The sequence below is a fragment of the Gallus gallus genome, chromosome 2 (genome assembly GCF_016699485.2).
Source record: "Gallus gallus isolate bGalGal1 chromosome 2, bGalGal1.mat.broiler.GRCg7b, whole genome shotgun sequence".
In the NCBI taxonomy this organism is placed as follows: domain Eukaryota; kingdom Metazoa; phylum Chordata; class Aves; order Galliformes; family Phasianidae; genus Gallus; species Gallus gallus.
This window is the reverse complement of record NC_052533.1, coordinates 115,956,802-115,973,913: the sequence shown is the minus strand read 5'-3', so window position 1 is coordinate 115,973,913 and position 17,112 is coordinate 115,956,802. Positions and strand designations below refer to the sequence as shown.

The 17,112-nt window shown below is 37.9% G+C and overlaps 1 protein-coding gene across 7 annotated transcripts in view; it reads right to left on the bottom strand.

Moving 5' to 3' along the window:
* The window catches only part of SULF1 (sulfatase 1), a 126,229-nt gene that overhangs the window by 93,132 nt on the left and 15,985 nt on the right, over nt 1-17,112 (bottom strand). For all 7 annotated transcript variants that reach the window (XM_046928489.1, XM_040691315.2, XM_040691332.2 and 4 more), the window contains exons 3-4: nt 12,218-12,288; nt 9,877-9,974 (exon numbers count right to left, since the gene is read on the bottom strand). The gene's annotated coding sequence lies outside the window, so the exon portion shown is untranslated. The remainder of the gene's footprint in view (nt 1-9,876; nt 9,975-12,217; nt 12,289-17,112) is intronic.

Below are 17,112 nucleotides of genomic sequence, written 5' to 3'. Positions count from 1 at the left end.
TTCTGCAGGTTAGATCACCAGATGAGGGGACAGAGTGCTGGCATTTTTGAGACCTTTCTGCTTTTTATCATGTGACAGTTTGGGGATAAACATTCTGGGAGGAAACACTGAGATAGAGGACATGACTTCAGACTCAAAATTTCTGTTTCCCAGAGAAGCCTAACTGTAACCTTCACCTGGGTTTCTGCATCTGTGTGTGACACACACCTGGAGTATCCATCCCTTTGTCACTTACTATAAGCTGTTTCCAGTTCCCGTTTCTCATATCCCAGTCTAGCAGAAACAGTCTCCCACACAGATTGTAGATGTCTGATAATACTTATCAAATTCTACTTCCTGAGTGTCATAACAGTAATTGTCTTTGTTGGCTTTTGCCTAAGAGAACAAAACTTTTCCCTTCAGCATTTGTTACCACTAAAATATACAGGAGAAGCCATGTTTAGTCTGTGAATCTTTGGGAAGTGTCAAGCTCCCATCTGAGCAGCTTAATGCATTTTTCTGATTGCCTGTTAATGATGACTTACAGCATTGTGTAAATCTTGGTATCGTTACATGACTTGGTTATGTCACTCAACAACCTGTGAAGGAGGCTGGAAAATGGCACTTCAGTCCTGCTCCCGAGATTCAGTTATTTGACCAGGATTCCTTTCTGAGCACCCATGTTTGCAAAGTTTCACAGAGATTATTGGTGTTTTGTAACTGTAGTTGTAAGGCTAGTTTGACCCACTATAAGTAAATATATTTAAACAAAAAATGTGTTCAACGGTCTATCCCCTTCAGATATATAAATGATTCCTTCAATTTCTCTTTATGATCAAGAAGAAATCTGCTAGATAGGTAAAGTTAGCTTCAAAATTGTTTGCTATTTAGCTCAAGGCATAAAAATTCCTTTGGGAGGTCTGAACTAAATGAAGCTATAGATTTCAGAGCTGGAGGTATAATAATTCCCTCTGCTGTATGCTCAAAGGCACAGAGCCCTCTTGGGCAGAGCCTACAGTTTGCCAAATCCACCGAATGAATGCTAAAAAGACCCTGATCTACTCAAACACAGAAACAACTTGTCATTACTTGCACTGTCAATACCTGAAAACGTGTGACCTTTGCTGCTGGCAAAGTAACATCTTACAGCCCAAAGGTACATTAAATGAGCTTAACGGAGAATCACTTTGACACTAAGATTAATCTAGGGCATGTGGACTTAGGAGAATCACAAATCTTCTTTTATAGCTTGAAGCAGGTCAAACATCTCCCTTTATAGAAACAGCATTTCAGTTCATATAGCTTAAGAAAATATCCATTACTTAAAATAAACATATCTTAATACATATACAAGATATTTTAATTAAGTAGCTACATTCTACTCTGCTTACTTTTTCTCTGGTGTTTTAGCAGTACATATTATTCCACTCCTCAGTAAAATGCTTATTTTGCCAGAACCAATAATATTCCATATCCCAGAAAGGGCTGCATTTCAATGAGAAGTGAAATGATCCCTCTTATCTACTGTATGTAGTGAATGTATCTTCACTAGATGAAGATACATTTAAAATTGTCATTTAAATAGAAGCCATGTACTTTTCAAGTTTGTAGATGAAAGATTTTGTTGCTATTCATTCATCAAGAATGCACACAAAGTGTTGTCCTGCAAGTGAAAAGTCAGTTTGCAATGTGACACCTTCCCATTCAGCAAATCTTTGCTTAGTGAATAGCAAAGTTCAAACTGACTGCAATAGTAAAACAGACAGACAGACAGACAGACAGACAGACAAGGAAGGAAGGAAGGAAGGAAGGGAAGAAAAGGGAAAAAAGAAAATAGGAAAAAAGAAAGAATAGAAAATAAGAGAAAGGTCTTTTTTTTTTTCTTTTTTTCTTTTTTTTTTCCCATTTTTTTCCCCCTGTGATCTCTTTCTGGCAAATAATATTAACAATATTAACAAGATTTTAAACCATGTGCATTAACTTAATTGTTAATTAAATTCCTCTCAGATACACTGGAGCAAGTCCTACAAAGGTAAATGGTTTGTTCAGAAGTTATAATGGTGATATCTACCTAAAATCTCTCGTATAGTCTTTATTACTAGTGATTTATAAGATGCAAGTTGTGTTTGTGAAATTGCTTGTCAGGCAGCACGAGCTACATATCTAACTTTAATACAATCACTGTGACAATCATGAATCATAGAAAATATGGGAACTGTACAATATCGGACTTGTGCTAGAGCAGCACTTTAATAAAAATATCACCAGAATTTTTTCAGAAGTCTCAAACCTCAGTGAGAACAGTTCTATCTTTGAAATGTTCCTGAGCAAGAAACTCTGAGTGTCCCTGCTCGAGCAGAAGGATTGGACCAGATGGCCTCCAGAGATTCCTTCCAACCTCAGCCATCCTGTGATTCTGTTCCTGCACTGGAACAGATCCACTCAGTTCTCTGTCATCACCTTGTCTCCCAGCAAACACCCAGTAATCACCGCTCTGCTGCTTATTCTAATTAATACTCTTTGAGTTAATTTTTAGATCTTTGTTGCTATTGTATTTTGTATCATCTTCAGCTCTGCACCACATCTCTTTATTTTTCCCCAGTCTGTGTTGGTTGTGTGATACAATATTCAGACTGCTCTCAGCAGAGCAACAACAGCAAATTTCAGTGCATCCTCAATCCAAGAATCAGACTGGTACAACAGCACTTGGTAGAGACTAGAAGGGAAATCACAGGAAAAATGATAAAAATAGCCATCTCCCCATTGCAAATACTTCCATAAAGTTAAAAATTCATTATGATACAGCTTGAGGTGTAAATGCCATCTGTGTTCTGAGTACCACAATAGAATGCAGTTCTGCTAGAATATTAAATGTGATCTTAGCACAGGGCTCCACAAACACTATTTTCCACTTCTCTTGCATCATGGCCACTTGTTGGGCTATTTATAAAATTTATCTAAATCACAACCTAAATCCAAAGTCCATTTTTCCACAGAAAAACTGTACTTCCACATTGTTTCTGGTATTCTAGATAATATCAGTAGTTACGCACAGTATTAAATACTCAGGAATACACAATGTAGATGATTTTTCACTTGGCCCTACTTACAGTATGAAAAGTTATGGGGAAGGCCTGCTGCCTGAAGGAAAAGTTAATGTGAGAAAGAATCTGAAAATCCCAGTGAAGAATGTTTTTGTTTCAGCTACAACTACTGTGCCATCATATCTTTATTTGCTTTTAATTAGCTGCATGGTTGAACACTGTTACTCAGTCATGTTTCTGGCTATTTATAAATTATAGAATTTATGGCTATAAAGACTCGCTTTGTTAATCAGTGGTCATATTTTATCGCCTTAGTCATCTTAATTTACATCTAATGGGATTTCAGTATCACATAGAAGCTCTGGACCTGATCATGTAAGGGTCTGAGAACACCTTCAGTGGGAAGCAGCATGACCTGTAACTTCCAGGACCAGTTCCTAAAGATAAACATGCCCATGGTTTGACAGCTTCTGAGGCGTGAAGCCTGGGATTTCTCTACAGCATTTCTGGGCATCCCATCACCGCATTATCCAAGTACTCCTTAATCTTAAATGTGTATTTCCTTAGCTCTCCTGTGACATGGTGGAGTGATCTTTTCCCTGCAGCACTGACTTCAGCTTTGTCATACAGGAAGTGTTGTCTGGAGGAAGGAGTTGAGACTAAATTCCTCCAAATACTAGGTCAATAAACTAACTAGTGCACCAGCTTTCTCACTGCAGCATCACACCAAAAGGGGCCGAGAATGGGGTGATGACTCTTACAGAATCTCTCACAGACATCTTATCTCTCATTTGTACACACTCCAATATATTAAAAGCCGCAAAACTTTATGGAAACCCATCAGTTTTTCTTCCACTTGAGAAATAAAGTGTAAAGGATAGCTGATTTTTCTTTTCCCCCAGACAAAATATTGTCCATACTTTCAGTGTATTTTTAGGTGTGAGCCTGTACTTCACTATTCTCAGAAAGAGAGGCAGTGCATTGGCACAGTCTGTCCAGGGAGGTGGTGGAGTAATCATTCCCTGGAGGTGTTCAGGATACATGTGTATGTGGCACTGAGGGACATGGCCAGTAGGGAATATTGGTGGTAGTTGGACAGTTTTATTGGTCTTTTCCAACCTGAATGATTCTATAATTCTATACATAATCTGATCACCTGTGAGGAGAAAAGCCTATGAGACATAGAAAATAAGCCATTTTTAATTCCTTCTGGAAGCACATGAGGATGCAGTAGGGAAAACGATTACAACTTATGGCAACAGTGAGCAAAGAAGCATTGTAGTAGATCTGTAAATCTGCGGGGCAACAGCAAATGCTGGAAAGTTTTCCCATTAGTGTTTCTTGGCCCTGATTCAGTAAGCTACTTCATTGCTATGTCAATAGCACATATACAATGTATAAACACATGTCCAAGTGCTTTTCTCACTGCAAGTAGATTTAAGCTGTTACAGATATGCCATTTTTTTTTCCTAAATGACTAAAAAAAGTAAAGAAATGTTAATCTTAGCTGTATACATAACTCAGAAAACATGTGCAGTTTTAGTATTACTGTATCTCACCAATGATGTCACATTAAGCAGCTCTGTTTGTTTGCACAGTTTTGGTTTAGCTGATTTTCCTTTGTCTTTTTGGTCTTACTACATAATGCCAGGAAAGAGTTTTCCTTGTAGTATTCTTTTTTTCCATTCTCTGACTATATCATTATGATCTTAATGATGCCATTGGTCTACTTCCTAATAAAGACATTTTGCATTTTGCAAGAAAAACAGTAAGATACTTCTGGATCAAGTTACTGGCAGAAGAAATGTGTGGCTGAAAAAAATCTGCAGTCTCCTTAAACATCCATGTGAATGGAAATATTTGGAAGAGGTAGAGGAAATAATGTCACATACAATTCTTTTATAAAAACATTCCTTGTGTGCAATACTAAAAGTATTTTTATCAGACTACATGTGTTGTATTTTGATGCCCTTGAATAGCACCAGTTTTCCACTGAAGCATAATACAAGTGATATTGGTTAGGAAGGAAGTGAGCTGGCTCTTCCAGGAGAAAAACAAGATCTAAATGTGGGAACACCACCTAAATGTCCATAAATACTTACAGAGACTGGCATTTTGAAAGCTTGACCCTGAACTCTTAACAGTACACTTACACGAAAGTTCCTGCCTTCAGTTTGGCACAGGCTAGGACTGAAGTTTTTTGGATATGTATAAATATTTTTGCCAGTCTCACTTATACTGAGCATACTGTCAGTATACCAGTCACCTAACTGCCGACTGCATACTCCTCATTAAGGCGTGCAGTGCAGAGAAACATGCTGGTAAGAAATGCAGTGAAGCAACTTAATCGGCAGCTGAGAATCCCTTTCACTAAGTAGCAGGAGGAAATGAAGGAGAAAAACTTCATGCTTCCTCTTTGGAGCTCTACTGGTGTGAACTAATTTAATAGGGATGAGCAGCCACAGGGGCAAACAAGTGCCCATTGCTTCATATAAGTGACATGTGTTAGGCTATGGATATACAAGTGAATCCCAGAATCTTCACCCTCCCATCTTCTAAAGCAAAGAATCCAAGTTCACTACTTTCTACTGCATTGCTATACTGCAGAAAACTCCCTCTGGATGTTAATATATATATATAAAAAACATATAAATGGTTCATGTGTGAGAAGGAAAGGTCAGCAAATGGGAAGGGCACTCACTAAGCCAGGTCAGAGATATGCTGTGGGCAAGAAAGTCATGAAAAAAGAAGAGGAAAGAAAGGGGCAAAGTTGTGTGTCCTTGGTCTATCTCATTTTATCTACTACATCTATTAAGACATTTACCCTAACACATGTAGGGGGAAAGCCCCTTATCTTTCTGCTAATAATCCCTTTCTACATAACCCTTTTTTCAAACAGGAACTTGACAGCATGAGAGGAAAAAGGAAAATGAATGAATTTTGTTTCTGAAGTGGAATATATTACTGAGCTAGAACAGAGATCACCGATGGCAAAATTCACTTGAGAGATGCAGTGAATGATAGTTTAGCACATGCTTCCTAGTAGAAAAACTGTGTGGGTGCATGTCTGAACATGTATGCATATGAACAGAGGTATATGGCACAGAGATGTACTTCTGAAACATTAGAGAAATCTTCCCATGGGACTTCCTAATTTCTGATAGGTATTTCTTGTGGCCTTTTAAGAGTAGAATTAAAAAAAAAAAAAAAAGAAGCCTTTAAACAAGGGGGTGAAAACCATGACAAGATCCTAGCTAGAGAAAGGCTGCCTGATTACAGATTCAGCGTGATGTGGTTGTATCCTGTGTAGACAACAAATAAAACTGAATTATCAGAACACAGAAATAGGAAGTTCTCTGTAAGCCTTTCAGGAGGATACTAAGTAATGCCTCCTGCTGATAGACCACTGACAGTGTTTCAGTTTATATGCAGTAAAATGAAGGGTGATTTACAAAACCCATTACTTGCACTTGCTGTATGGCTATGTTTCCTATCAACCTACTGCCTGTGGAGATCCTCTGAGTCATTCCATGAGACTCATCTGACTGTTCAGTGAGCTACTGCAAGATATTCTGCTTGGAGACACCAATGGTCAGAGCAGAACTCTGGAGAACTCAGATCACACGGTCTACCTCTCCTCAACCCTCTAATTTGTAAAGAAATGCCATAACACAAGCATCTTTGGTTTTTACTTCAAGATCAAATTCATGTAATATTAAATGCACAAGCTCTTAGACTTGATAAACTGGGATCCAAAAACCTGTTTGGAGTTGGGGCTGGGATAAATATATGTGCACTAATGAAACTACATTTCTAAAAGACCTAACCCCAAGGGTTAAGTTCTGTTCAACTTAATTAGCTGAAGTTGGCTTTTGGAATGTCAGCAGATAATGTGCCAGGAAAGGCTTTGCACTAAGAGTGTCATTAATAGATTATATACATAAGAGACATGATTTTTAAGCTTCAGGTCAAAAAGCCGCCTTTTTATTTTTCTTGGAACTTTCTAGCTATTTTATACATGGTAGAAGTGATAACACTTTATTTCATAATAAATATTCTGAAGGCATTCCTAATGCAGACAAATACAAATTACATTTATGCATACTTTACAGTTACAGTTTCATTGTATGAGATTCCATGTCCCTAAATCTGCAGAAAAGAAAGGTATGTTTATAAGATTTTCTTGAGAAATCACTCTACAAAAGCGCATGATGTAGTCAATGAAGAGTGAAAGTCTAAAGTTTCAGGTTAGATAAACACTACCCAAGCTTCTTCTAAAAAATATTAACCACTGGATTTGCAAAAAAAAAGAAAAAGAAAAAAAAAAAAAAAGCTGGGAAATCTTCCAATAAAAAGTCTTTCATAATACTGTTTGTGCTTCCTGCCTTTGTTAGACTGGTAACAGCACCAAAATGATCACTCTTCATTTCTCTGAATAGAACTAGAAGGCATTGCAAATAATAATCCAATTCATTACCTCCAAGAAAAGGTCATTCTTTTGCTGGACGTGAGCCAGCAGTGTGCTCTTACAGCCCAGAGGGCCAACAGTAACCTGGGCTGCATCAAAGGAGGGGTGGTCAGTAGGGCGAGGGAGGTGAATGTCCCCCTCTGCTCTGCCCCTTTGAGGCCCCATCCAGAGTACTGAGTCCAGGCCTGATGCCTCCAGTTCAGGAAGAACATGGAGCTATTTGTGCCAGTCCAGAGGAGGGCCAAGGAGATGATCAGAGGGCTGGAGCACCTCTTTTATGAAGAAAGGCTGAGCGATCTGGGCTTGTTCCGTTTGGAGAACAACCTAAGGAGACCTCATCGTGGCCTTCCCTTAAAGGGAACTCATCAGCAGGAGGGAGACTGACTTTTTACACAGTCTAATAGTGATAGAACAAGGGGGAAAGGCTTTAAACTAAAAGAGATGAAATTTAGATTAGATGTTAGGAAGAAATTCTTTACTCAGAGTGCGGTGAGGCACTGGCACTGCTGCCCAGAGAAGCTGTGGAGACCCATCCCTAGAGGCACTCAAAGCCAGGCTGGATGGGGCCCTGAACAGCCTGAGCTGGTGGGTGGCAGTCCTGCCCATGGCAGGGGGTTGGAACTAGGTCCCTTCCAACCCAAGACATTCTATGGTTCTATGACATGATCTAAATCGTTACATGCATCTTCCTTTTCCACAGAAACCCAAAGCATGCATTTTCTTGGACCTACTCTGGTTAAACTCTTTACAAGCAACCTAGAAAAAGTATATTTCTAGATAAATTTCACAGATAACGTTGAGCTGGAACTGGAGATAATGGCTAGATAGATGGTACAAGACAGATTTCCTGATAAACTGTATGCAAGAAAACAACACACGCATTATATGAGACCAATATGCAGCCACAGATCTGGAGGGAAAATAAAGCAGACAGACCATGCCCCCAGCAATACACCTTTACTCTGGAAGCTATGGTTCTGAGAAGGATTTGGCAAATACTTTATTGAAAAATTTGAAAATCAAATTCTTTTTGATTTGAAAGGTGCCACCTATTTCAAACAGGGGACTCCTTCAGCGTACATTATGCAAGCGAGCTAACTAGATAACTAAATAAATTCTACCGACTATATAAAAGACTATTTAAATTTGCAAAATACAAAATAAAACCACAAGTCTCCTAGTGCAAAAAGTATTACAATATAATTTCAAAAGATATGACTCCTTTTAAAAGAATAATCAGATTAGTAAGTAAACTAATTGACTGAATAATCTTATATTCATTCTAATTGTTACAAAAATTATCTGAAGATCTGGCAATTTAAGTATTATGTAATTCAAATACACTGTGAGCTTACATGTCAAATAATGACTGTTTACAAAAAAAAATTCCATACGAGGACTTGCATGAGAAATAAACTTGATGAATAACAGCTGTCTTTCATTACTAGTAATGTCTTAATTTTAAATCCAAATTTACCTCTGCCCCATATATACCTGCTATTAAATCATATACATTTGGAAATTTACCTCTGCCTCATATATACCTGCTATTAAATCATATACGTTTGCAAATTGTTTAAACAGAAATGTTTCATGCAAATGAGGTGACAGAAAATAATATAGGCAAGTGAAAAAATGAATATTTTTTCAGAGTATTTTATATTACTGCTCTGTGCTCTGTCATGTAGCTTTGTATTCTTCTTTGTTGAGATATATGATTTGATACTCTTAGGCTAGTGCCATAATTCTCATATCACAAGGCCATCATAGAACCTGCAGTGGCTGCCTAATTCCACCTAAAAGTCAGCCAGACCTTGAAAGCGCATCACCGTGCACATCTTTTAGAACTACATAGTCAGAGTCATGCAAGACAGCTTGCATAGTGCCTTTCTTTATCATGACCAGCTGCATGTAGTGAGATTAGCTTTGAGTTTTCATAATCAAGTTTGCATAAACAAGGGAAAATTCCAAGCCATTACTTTTTTGCTTAATGTGTATCTGTCCCTGCAGAAAAAGAGTGTTTTTATCATGACAGAACTCAAGTCTATAAAATATTCCTTTTAGTAACGTCAAGAAAGGCACATATTTTGATCACAGGATATTACTCAACAAACTTAAAACATACATTTTCTGGATGTTTTAAAAGTAGAAAGTTAATAGTAGCAAACTTTGGATTGAAAAGCTATCTGTACAATCATTTGCTTCCTCATGAAAATGTTAAGGGTCCTTGGGTTAGCCTTGAGTCTTTAAAGTTTTTCAGAATAGAATCTCCAGAAGATTTACTACAGCTTAATTATTGACCTGACATAATACTTAGGCCATGTAGCACATGCTGATGGCTTGTTTGGTTTAAATAACTACTGACCAAGCATTTTATTTTCGTACCTTTGAAGATTTCCTGAAGTTAATGTGCCTTGGTTAATTTTCATAGCACTGGACAGAAGTCTGTATTTCTTGCTCAGTGAATTTACTGTAGGCAACACCTGAAAAAATGGGAAAACAAATTAATACTTCCAGCTGCTAGGAATCACAAGTTTTAGTTGTAACACAAGCTCTCTTCATACTAGGTTTAGAATTTTTTTGCAAAATTGAACTCGTTTATTCCTATTTATTTTTCTGAATCACCATGCAGAACTAAGTTTACCCATATCTAGCTTGATTACAGAACCATCTTGGCTAGAAAAAGCCTTCAAGATCATTAAGCCCAACCATCATCCTGACTTGCTAAATCCCATTACTAAACCATGTTTCTTAGTGCCATGTCCATATGTCTCTAAAATCCTTCCAGGGCATGGGCACACTACAAGTCAGCAAGATACCACATTTAAAATAACAGAAACATTAAAGAGCATACTTTAATGTATAAGGATACTGATACTATCTTGTGTATTGTTTCCTATTAAGTACTTATCAATACAGACCTGCATTATATTTTATTTAGCTGTAAACATAAAATGTAACTGCTTTCCTTTTGTATTCCCCACGACAAAGCTCTATCACTCTATCAAATTTAAAAGAATTGTATCTCGGCAAGTTAAGTGTAATCTCTCTGATTGACCAGAAGAATTTTTACACTTCCAGCCCCAGATGTGATAGTTCAAATAGTTAGGTGTTCATCTCCACCAAATACTCTAAGTTGTCAGGATATTTTCTGAGAATATTTGTATTTTAACAGAATTTTCAGCTTTGGAGGTAGTTTTTCAAGGCTTTTTAATTTGTTTGTTCAATTCTTTGTTCTTTTCTAAATTGAGTTACTATTAAAATCATCTATAAATTAGCACAAACTAATCTGTCTTGTCTTTAGGCAACTGAAGTGTAACTACCTGCATCTATGTCAACTTAAATTCTTTATTCATCTCCTTCATTTGACAAGAACCATATGGTTCATATCTCCTTCCTCGTCTGACTTGAGCAGCTATCAAAATGCAGGATATCATAGTGACTCCACTCAGGAGAAAGTTCCAATGATGGAAAAAGATCTTTGTTTTATTTATGGCCATGAACACTGGAAATATTTTGCTCACATGAGCTATAGTTTCACATTCCCTTAGCCATGACTAGTCACAAGCTTCTGAGGACCGTGGTTGAGGTGAAGGAGTGAAGGATCCTTCAGGTGAAGGATCAAGCATTAGCCCCGCCTGCCAAAAACATATCACTAAATGGCAAACAGGTTGTCCTTCAGGTGATTCAGTTCTGTCATCTGACTGCCCTCTCTGTCATTCTGCTACCTGAGCTGTCACAGAAAAGGAGCAGAAGTGGGGGCCACTACCCTGGCAGTCAGCATTCACATCACCAAACCCTCGGACATGAAGACACTAAAACCACCAGACAGGCTTTTCCTGCCTATGCCAGCCCATTGGCTGAAATGATCTCTCTATCCCTCACTGTTTCCTCTGTTGTGAAGCCTGCTTCCCCGTCAGTCTGTCTGCTCCCTTTCTCAGGACCTCTCTCCATCTGGCACAGCACCCTTCTGGGAAGGGCCAGCCAGAGTCTGGCTGCCTAACGCTTGCGTACTCTTGAACAGCTCTCCATTCTGATGCCAGTTTTGGAACAAGTATGCTTTATTGTTTCCTACAGCCATTTCATAAGGGCAGTGGCAAGAAAGTCTATCTGCTTCGAGGATAATGAACACAGTTAGTTAGATTCTTCATTTGCGAACTTCTGAAAGGTCAAAAACAATCTGATTAGGAAAACTCTGGTAACTCTCACAGACACCAGCACTTGGAACAATGAATATATGAGAGATGCATTATTTAATTCACAACTGGGTACCTGAGACCGTAGAAAAAGAAAAAGAAAGAAGTCCCAGGGAAAGCTGGGGCACTTACAGCTATAGGTTCTAAGGGACAGTGTGAAATAAACAAACAAATAAATAAATGAAGAATCCTCTCTTCGACAAACCCAGAACAGAGATAATGTAAACTGAGGAACCTGAAATGCTTGCATTTCTAACATGCTGCTACAAAATGAAATGTAACCTTTGCTGCACTAGTGCAGAACAGGTCAGTACAGTGGCACACACAGTACCTTGCAGTGGACTCACTGTATCAGTGAATTGGAAAGTACTCAGAATTTTAAAGCACCAGCTCTTAGGCAGCCAAGACTGTGAAGGTCTGGAGAAGTTTAAATAAAAAGCTGCCAGCATTTGGGAACTTAAAAAACTACCTCATAGTTATTATTATGCTATAAATAAGTACTTGCAATATTACAGTCCTCTAAATCTTACCTTTGTCTTATGCAAGAAAGATATATTGTCATTGTTTTTCCACTCTTCCCCAGATCAGTCTTTTTTTCTGACTGTAATAAATAAAACAATAAAAAGTTATGACAATTTCTAAGCAATAAATAACTTGCATTTATCTGTACATTATTTCTAGGAATATATCCCAGCACACTAAGAAAGATATTTCCTAGAGTATTGGATTTAGAGCTGCCCCATAAGTCTCACAGGGAACGCTGCCTCCAACTCCAGTAGGGCAGGGTTACAGCAAAGTACATCTCCAATGGAATTTTCTTAATTTATCAACAGTTCTCTTATACTGCTAGTGCATAGTGTATAGTATCCAGAGAGGGCAGTAGCTCTAAATCTGCTTCTGCAGGTGCAAAGCAGAAATCCAGCAGGACTTATATAGATTCCAGCCAGCAAGTTCAGTTAAGCCTGCTTCCTAATAAATCAAAAAGCAAACCAATGCGCTGTTAGGTTTTCAAGCCAGTAGTGGCTGTGAAAACCAATAGGCCTTCTGGGATCTCACCTTGAAAACTTAAACCCAGAATCTAGATTGAACATTCTTAAACGTACAGCAAAAATACATAGGTATGAAATAATTGGAGAGGTGAAAAATAATGTTATTGTCATATCACCTAATATGTTTTTCTTGGCTCTGCTTCTTGCAGAGGTTGGTCTCTCCAGTAATAAGTAATAACGTACTTTCTGATGATCAGGTCCAATTTTTTAGCAATGATGTAATAGCTAGGATAAGCTGACTGAAGGGTTTCTTTGTGATTCTCACTAGCTACCATTGAACCTTTTGCTCCCCACAAAGTTATGAGCAACTAATGAAAATTTGCCTTTCTCTGCGGTATCCTCAGCACTCTCTTCTTGGGCATGCAAATTGCATGTGCCAAGAAGCCAGGAATTAAACAAAACACTTTTACAGACAATTCCACTCGCGCAACTTATCTGTCCCAATGGCCACATAAACCCTCCTTTGTACTTCAGAGGAGTCAGTAAAGCCCTGACAACGTTTGGAGTGCCAGCAGTTGGGATGAGTGAGAGGAGTGGGACCCTTCCACAAGAGTGGTTGAATGCACATTAGATATATATTTTTTTCTTCTAACTCTCCCTTGGCAAAATCTCCAATATAATGAAAGGACAAGAAGTCACAAGTCAACAGGTTTCTCCACTTAATGTATTAGAGACTAAGTGCGAAGCATATGGTGCAATGGAAGATTAGCCATCGGTTTTCAGAGGATCTCAAGAAGGGCTACATATGTAAACACTAGAAGGCAATTAATCAAATTTTTCCCTCAATTTTGAAATGTGAATAAAATCTTATTATGTTTTGAGACAGTTACTCAGAGTAGTTACATAAAGGGGAGGGCTGTGATGCACAGGCCATATTTCTAGCTTCAGAAATGTAACTGCAAATCCCACTAAAAAGGTGACTGCATGTTAGCACCAAAACACAGATTTTGGCCCTTAACTTGATACAAAATAGAGTATTTATTTCCAGTTTTTGCTGGCATTATGGGAAATAAATTGGTTAAAGAACTTTTGGAGTGAAAGTGCTTTGAAATGGCCAAGAATGTAACAGCAAAGAAAACAAAGAAAACAAATTATCAAGATGAAAATAAGCTAATGAATAAAACAATGCTTAGAACAGTAAATTAAACAGAGAGAAGATGCTTAAAAAATATCCCTTTTCACAAACAATCAGCTGACTGTATGTGTGTATAACAAAAGCTCTGATTCCAATTCTGTTTAAATTATCTCCTTTCACTGCAAGAGATCCATTAATTTTCTGCCTTGTCTTTCTTGCTCACCCCTGCCAACACTAGCTTCATGTGATAATAAAGCAAAACCAAGAATTACTTAGTATCACCAAACAGAATGAATCATTAGCATTAGGAACTTCTTTATCTACACATACAGAAGGGTAAAAATAAGTCATTGGACAACATACAGAAGGATGAATCCAATAGCACTGCAATAAACAGGAATCTTTCCATTTACTTTACTGGGCATTGAACTAGCCCGCTAAAGAGCAGAAAAAGATACATGGAGATGGTAGCTTTGTACCATTGTCAAAGTTTCCAGATCTCTGTTTTTCACATTTATGAACATATGAAAATATGATACTTTCCAGAAGGTGCACAAAGGACTTTGTTATGTTTTAATGTCAGAGAGGATACTGTGCCATAATTTTATTCTACTGAAAACAGATCTATTATTTTCTTTAAAAGCTGCTGTGTTTAAAGAAACTTCAGGACTATTTTCATTTTTCATGAATATTCTTATTCAAGTTTCTGTGCACTGTTACTATTTAGACTGCACACAGCCCTACCCAGGAACCCTGTCACAGCACATTTCCAACCTGGGGTAAAGGTGGAGACTTAGCAGCATCACACAATAAGAAAGGCTTACAGCATGCTGTCATGCAAGAGTGGTATTTATAGTTCTTCCTTTGAACAGATACTGCTGGACTATATATCATTTATGAATTTTGAGGGGTGTAGGTGTATGAGTGACAGTGAGAGAAATCCTTCCTGTATAACACAGATAACACATAGAACATAAAAGGGTTTACTACATGTAGACATTTTTGCATACCTTGAACATATTGGTGATAAAGAGTTTTCCAAATAATCCCCAAAGTGGCAATATATGACAACTGAGTAACATGGCCTGGGGCTTAAATGATCTATTTAAGCTCACAAAAGAAGCAGAGTCACAAAATCTTCAAGGAAGACCCAGGGGACTCTGGGGAGTGTTGTATGTGATTCACATCTCTGAGTCACTCCTGCACTTACATACTTAGCTTGATGCCAGAAGCAAGATCTTTCTGACAAAATGAAAATACAAGACCCACATATGTCAACAGATTCAGCCATTTGTGTGTTCCTCACTTCTTCAGACCAACACTCTATAGAAAATGTCCTTAAGCAGCAGATTCCTATTTCACCTTGAAACAGCTCCATTCCAGTGAAGAGTGCAATGATTTGTGTTTGTATAAAGTGCTTTTGCATTTCTGGTATTTAAGTACACTATACAAAAGTTACAAGTACAAGATGTTTGTCTGCAGTTTTAACTAACCAAAGGTAGAACAACATGGAAAATGTTATGGTGGTTGACTCTGCAATTGCCAATAAGTGGAGAAGAGAATCCAATTCGGATTATCCTTTTTTTTTCTTTCTTTTTTTTTTTTTTTTTTTTTGCTGGACTTTCTGTAGGAACGGGCACCATATGGAGTAGGAAGTACTTCTGAATAAGCTAATGGAACTACAGCGCCATTGTTAACATGTAAGAAAGCACCAGAACATGCAAAGCTCTCCCACTGTTTGGCACTGCTGTCACGCTGTCCAGCCTTGCCCATTATAGATTCAGAAGACAGAGTAATGAAAAGGCATAAAATGCCCACAACTTACGAATGTCAAGTGACTTCACCACTCATGCAGCAGTATTCCCATAAACAGTGGAAAATCTATTGTTAAAAAACCCCAAAGGATCAGATTTGCAGATCAGTACAACATTTATTTCTATTTGTAGAACGCAGATGGTTAAATTTCAGCTCATGGGCTTGTAATGTTTGTAACTCAGTGGGATTATCTCAACAGACTAATTTCCAAAGGACTTCTATCATTTACTGCTAAAGAGTCATTAAAAAATCCCTAATCGCCAATAAGGTCAATGTGCAAGGGGCAATTCAGCACCAGAATGATAAAATGCATCCCTGCACACACACCTTCTGGTGGGACATGATGCTGCAGAAGAAAATCTCTTCAAGTCATTGTTTCAAACAGTGTGAAACACCATATTTATAAGTCACGAGCAAAACCCTTAAATTAAATGAAAATAACCTGTATACATCTCTCCTTTTCCAAGATGACACATTATGAAAATTTATTTTTTTGTCATGATTTCAGTGGATATGACCAAAAATTGTCATAGTATTCGATCCACCATTTGAGAAAATATGTTAACTTTAGGCATTAAGCTATTTTGCTACTTTGTAGAAATCCAACTTGGCTTCAAGTGTTTAGCAAACTAGCTTAAAAATGAATAAAACTCTTACACTTGAAAAGAATAAAGGACAAATTCCACTTCTAAGTAGAAAGCCAAGCTAAAATTTGGTCATTAAATGTAGTGAAGTAAACTAAAAAAAAAAAAGCCTAAAGATTAGGTGATAAAAATGCAATGAAATCAATCAATCAAACAATAAAAAAAAGTATCAATTCTGCACTGATACAGCAAGCCACCTTCATTCAATTTTCAACTATTCCTACTTGGATTTACCCAGAAGGTTTGATTGGGTAAGTGTGTAAATAGAAGCATTGCAGCCTTCCAACACCTAAAGGGCACCTACAGGAAAGCTGAGGAGGGACTTCTTATCAGGGAGTGCAGAGAGGGCAAGGGGTAATGGCTCTAGGCTAAAAGACAGTAGATTTAGATTAGACATTAGGAAGAAATTCTTTATTCTGAGGGTGCTGAGGCACTGGCACAGCTGCCCAGAGAAGCAGTGGGTGCCCCATCCCTGGTGCTCAAGGCCAGGCTAGATAGGGCCCTGGGCAGCCTGAGCTGGTGGCAGCCCTGCCCATGGCAGGGGGTTGGGACTGGATGGTCTTTTAGGTCCCTTCCAACCCAAACCATTCTGTGAGTCTATGATTATTTTCCCATGATAACTATTCCAATAAAATTAATCACTAAGGAAAATGGAAGAAAATATGGATCTTAGAATGAACAAAAGCTAGCATAATCTGCTTGAAATTCATCGAATCTGACAGGCACTTATTCCTCCAAAATAATTGTTATTCAAATTGCTATAACCCCTTAAGTTGCAAGGTATTCCTATGCACTTAATAGTGTATCTATTTCAGTTTAGGTATTTGAGAGATTCCGGTAGG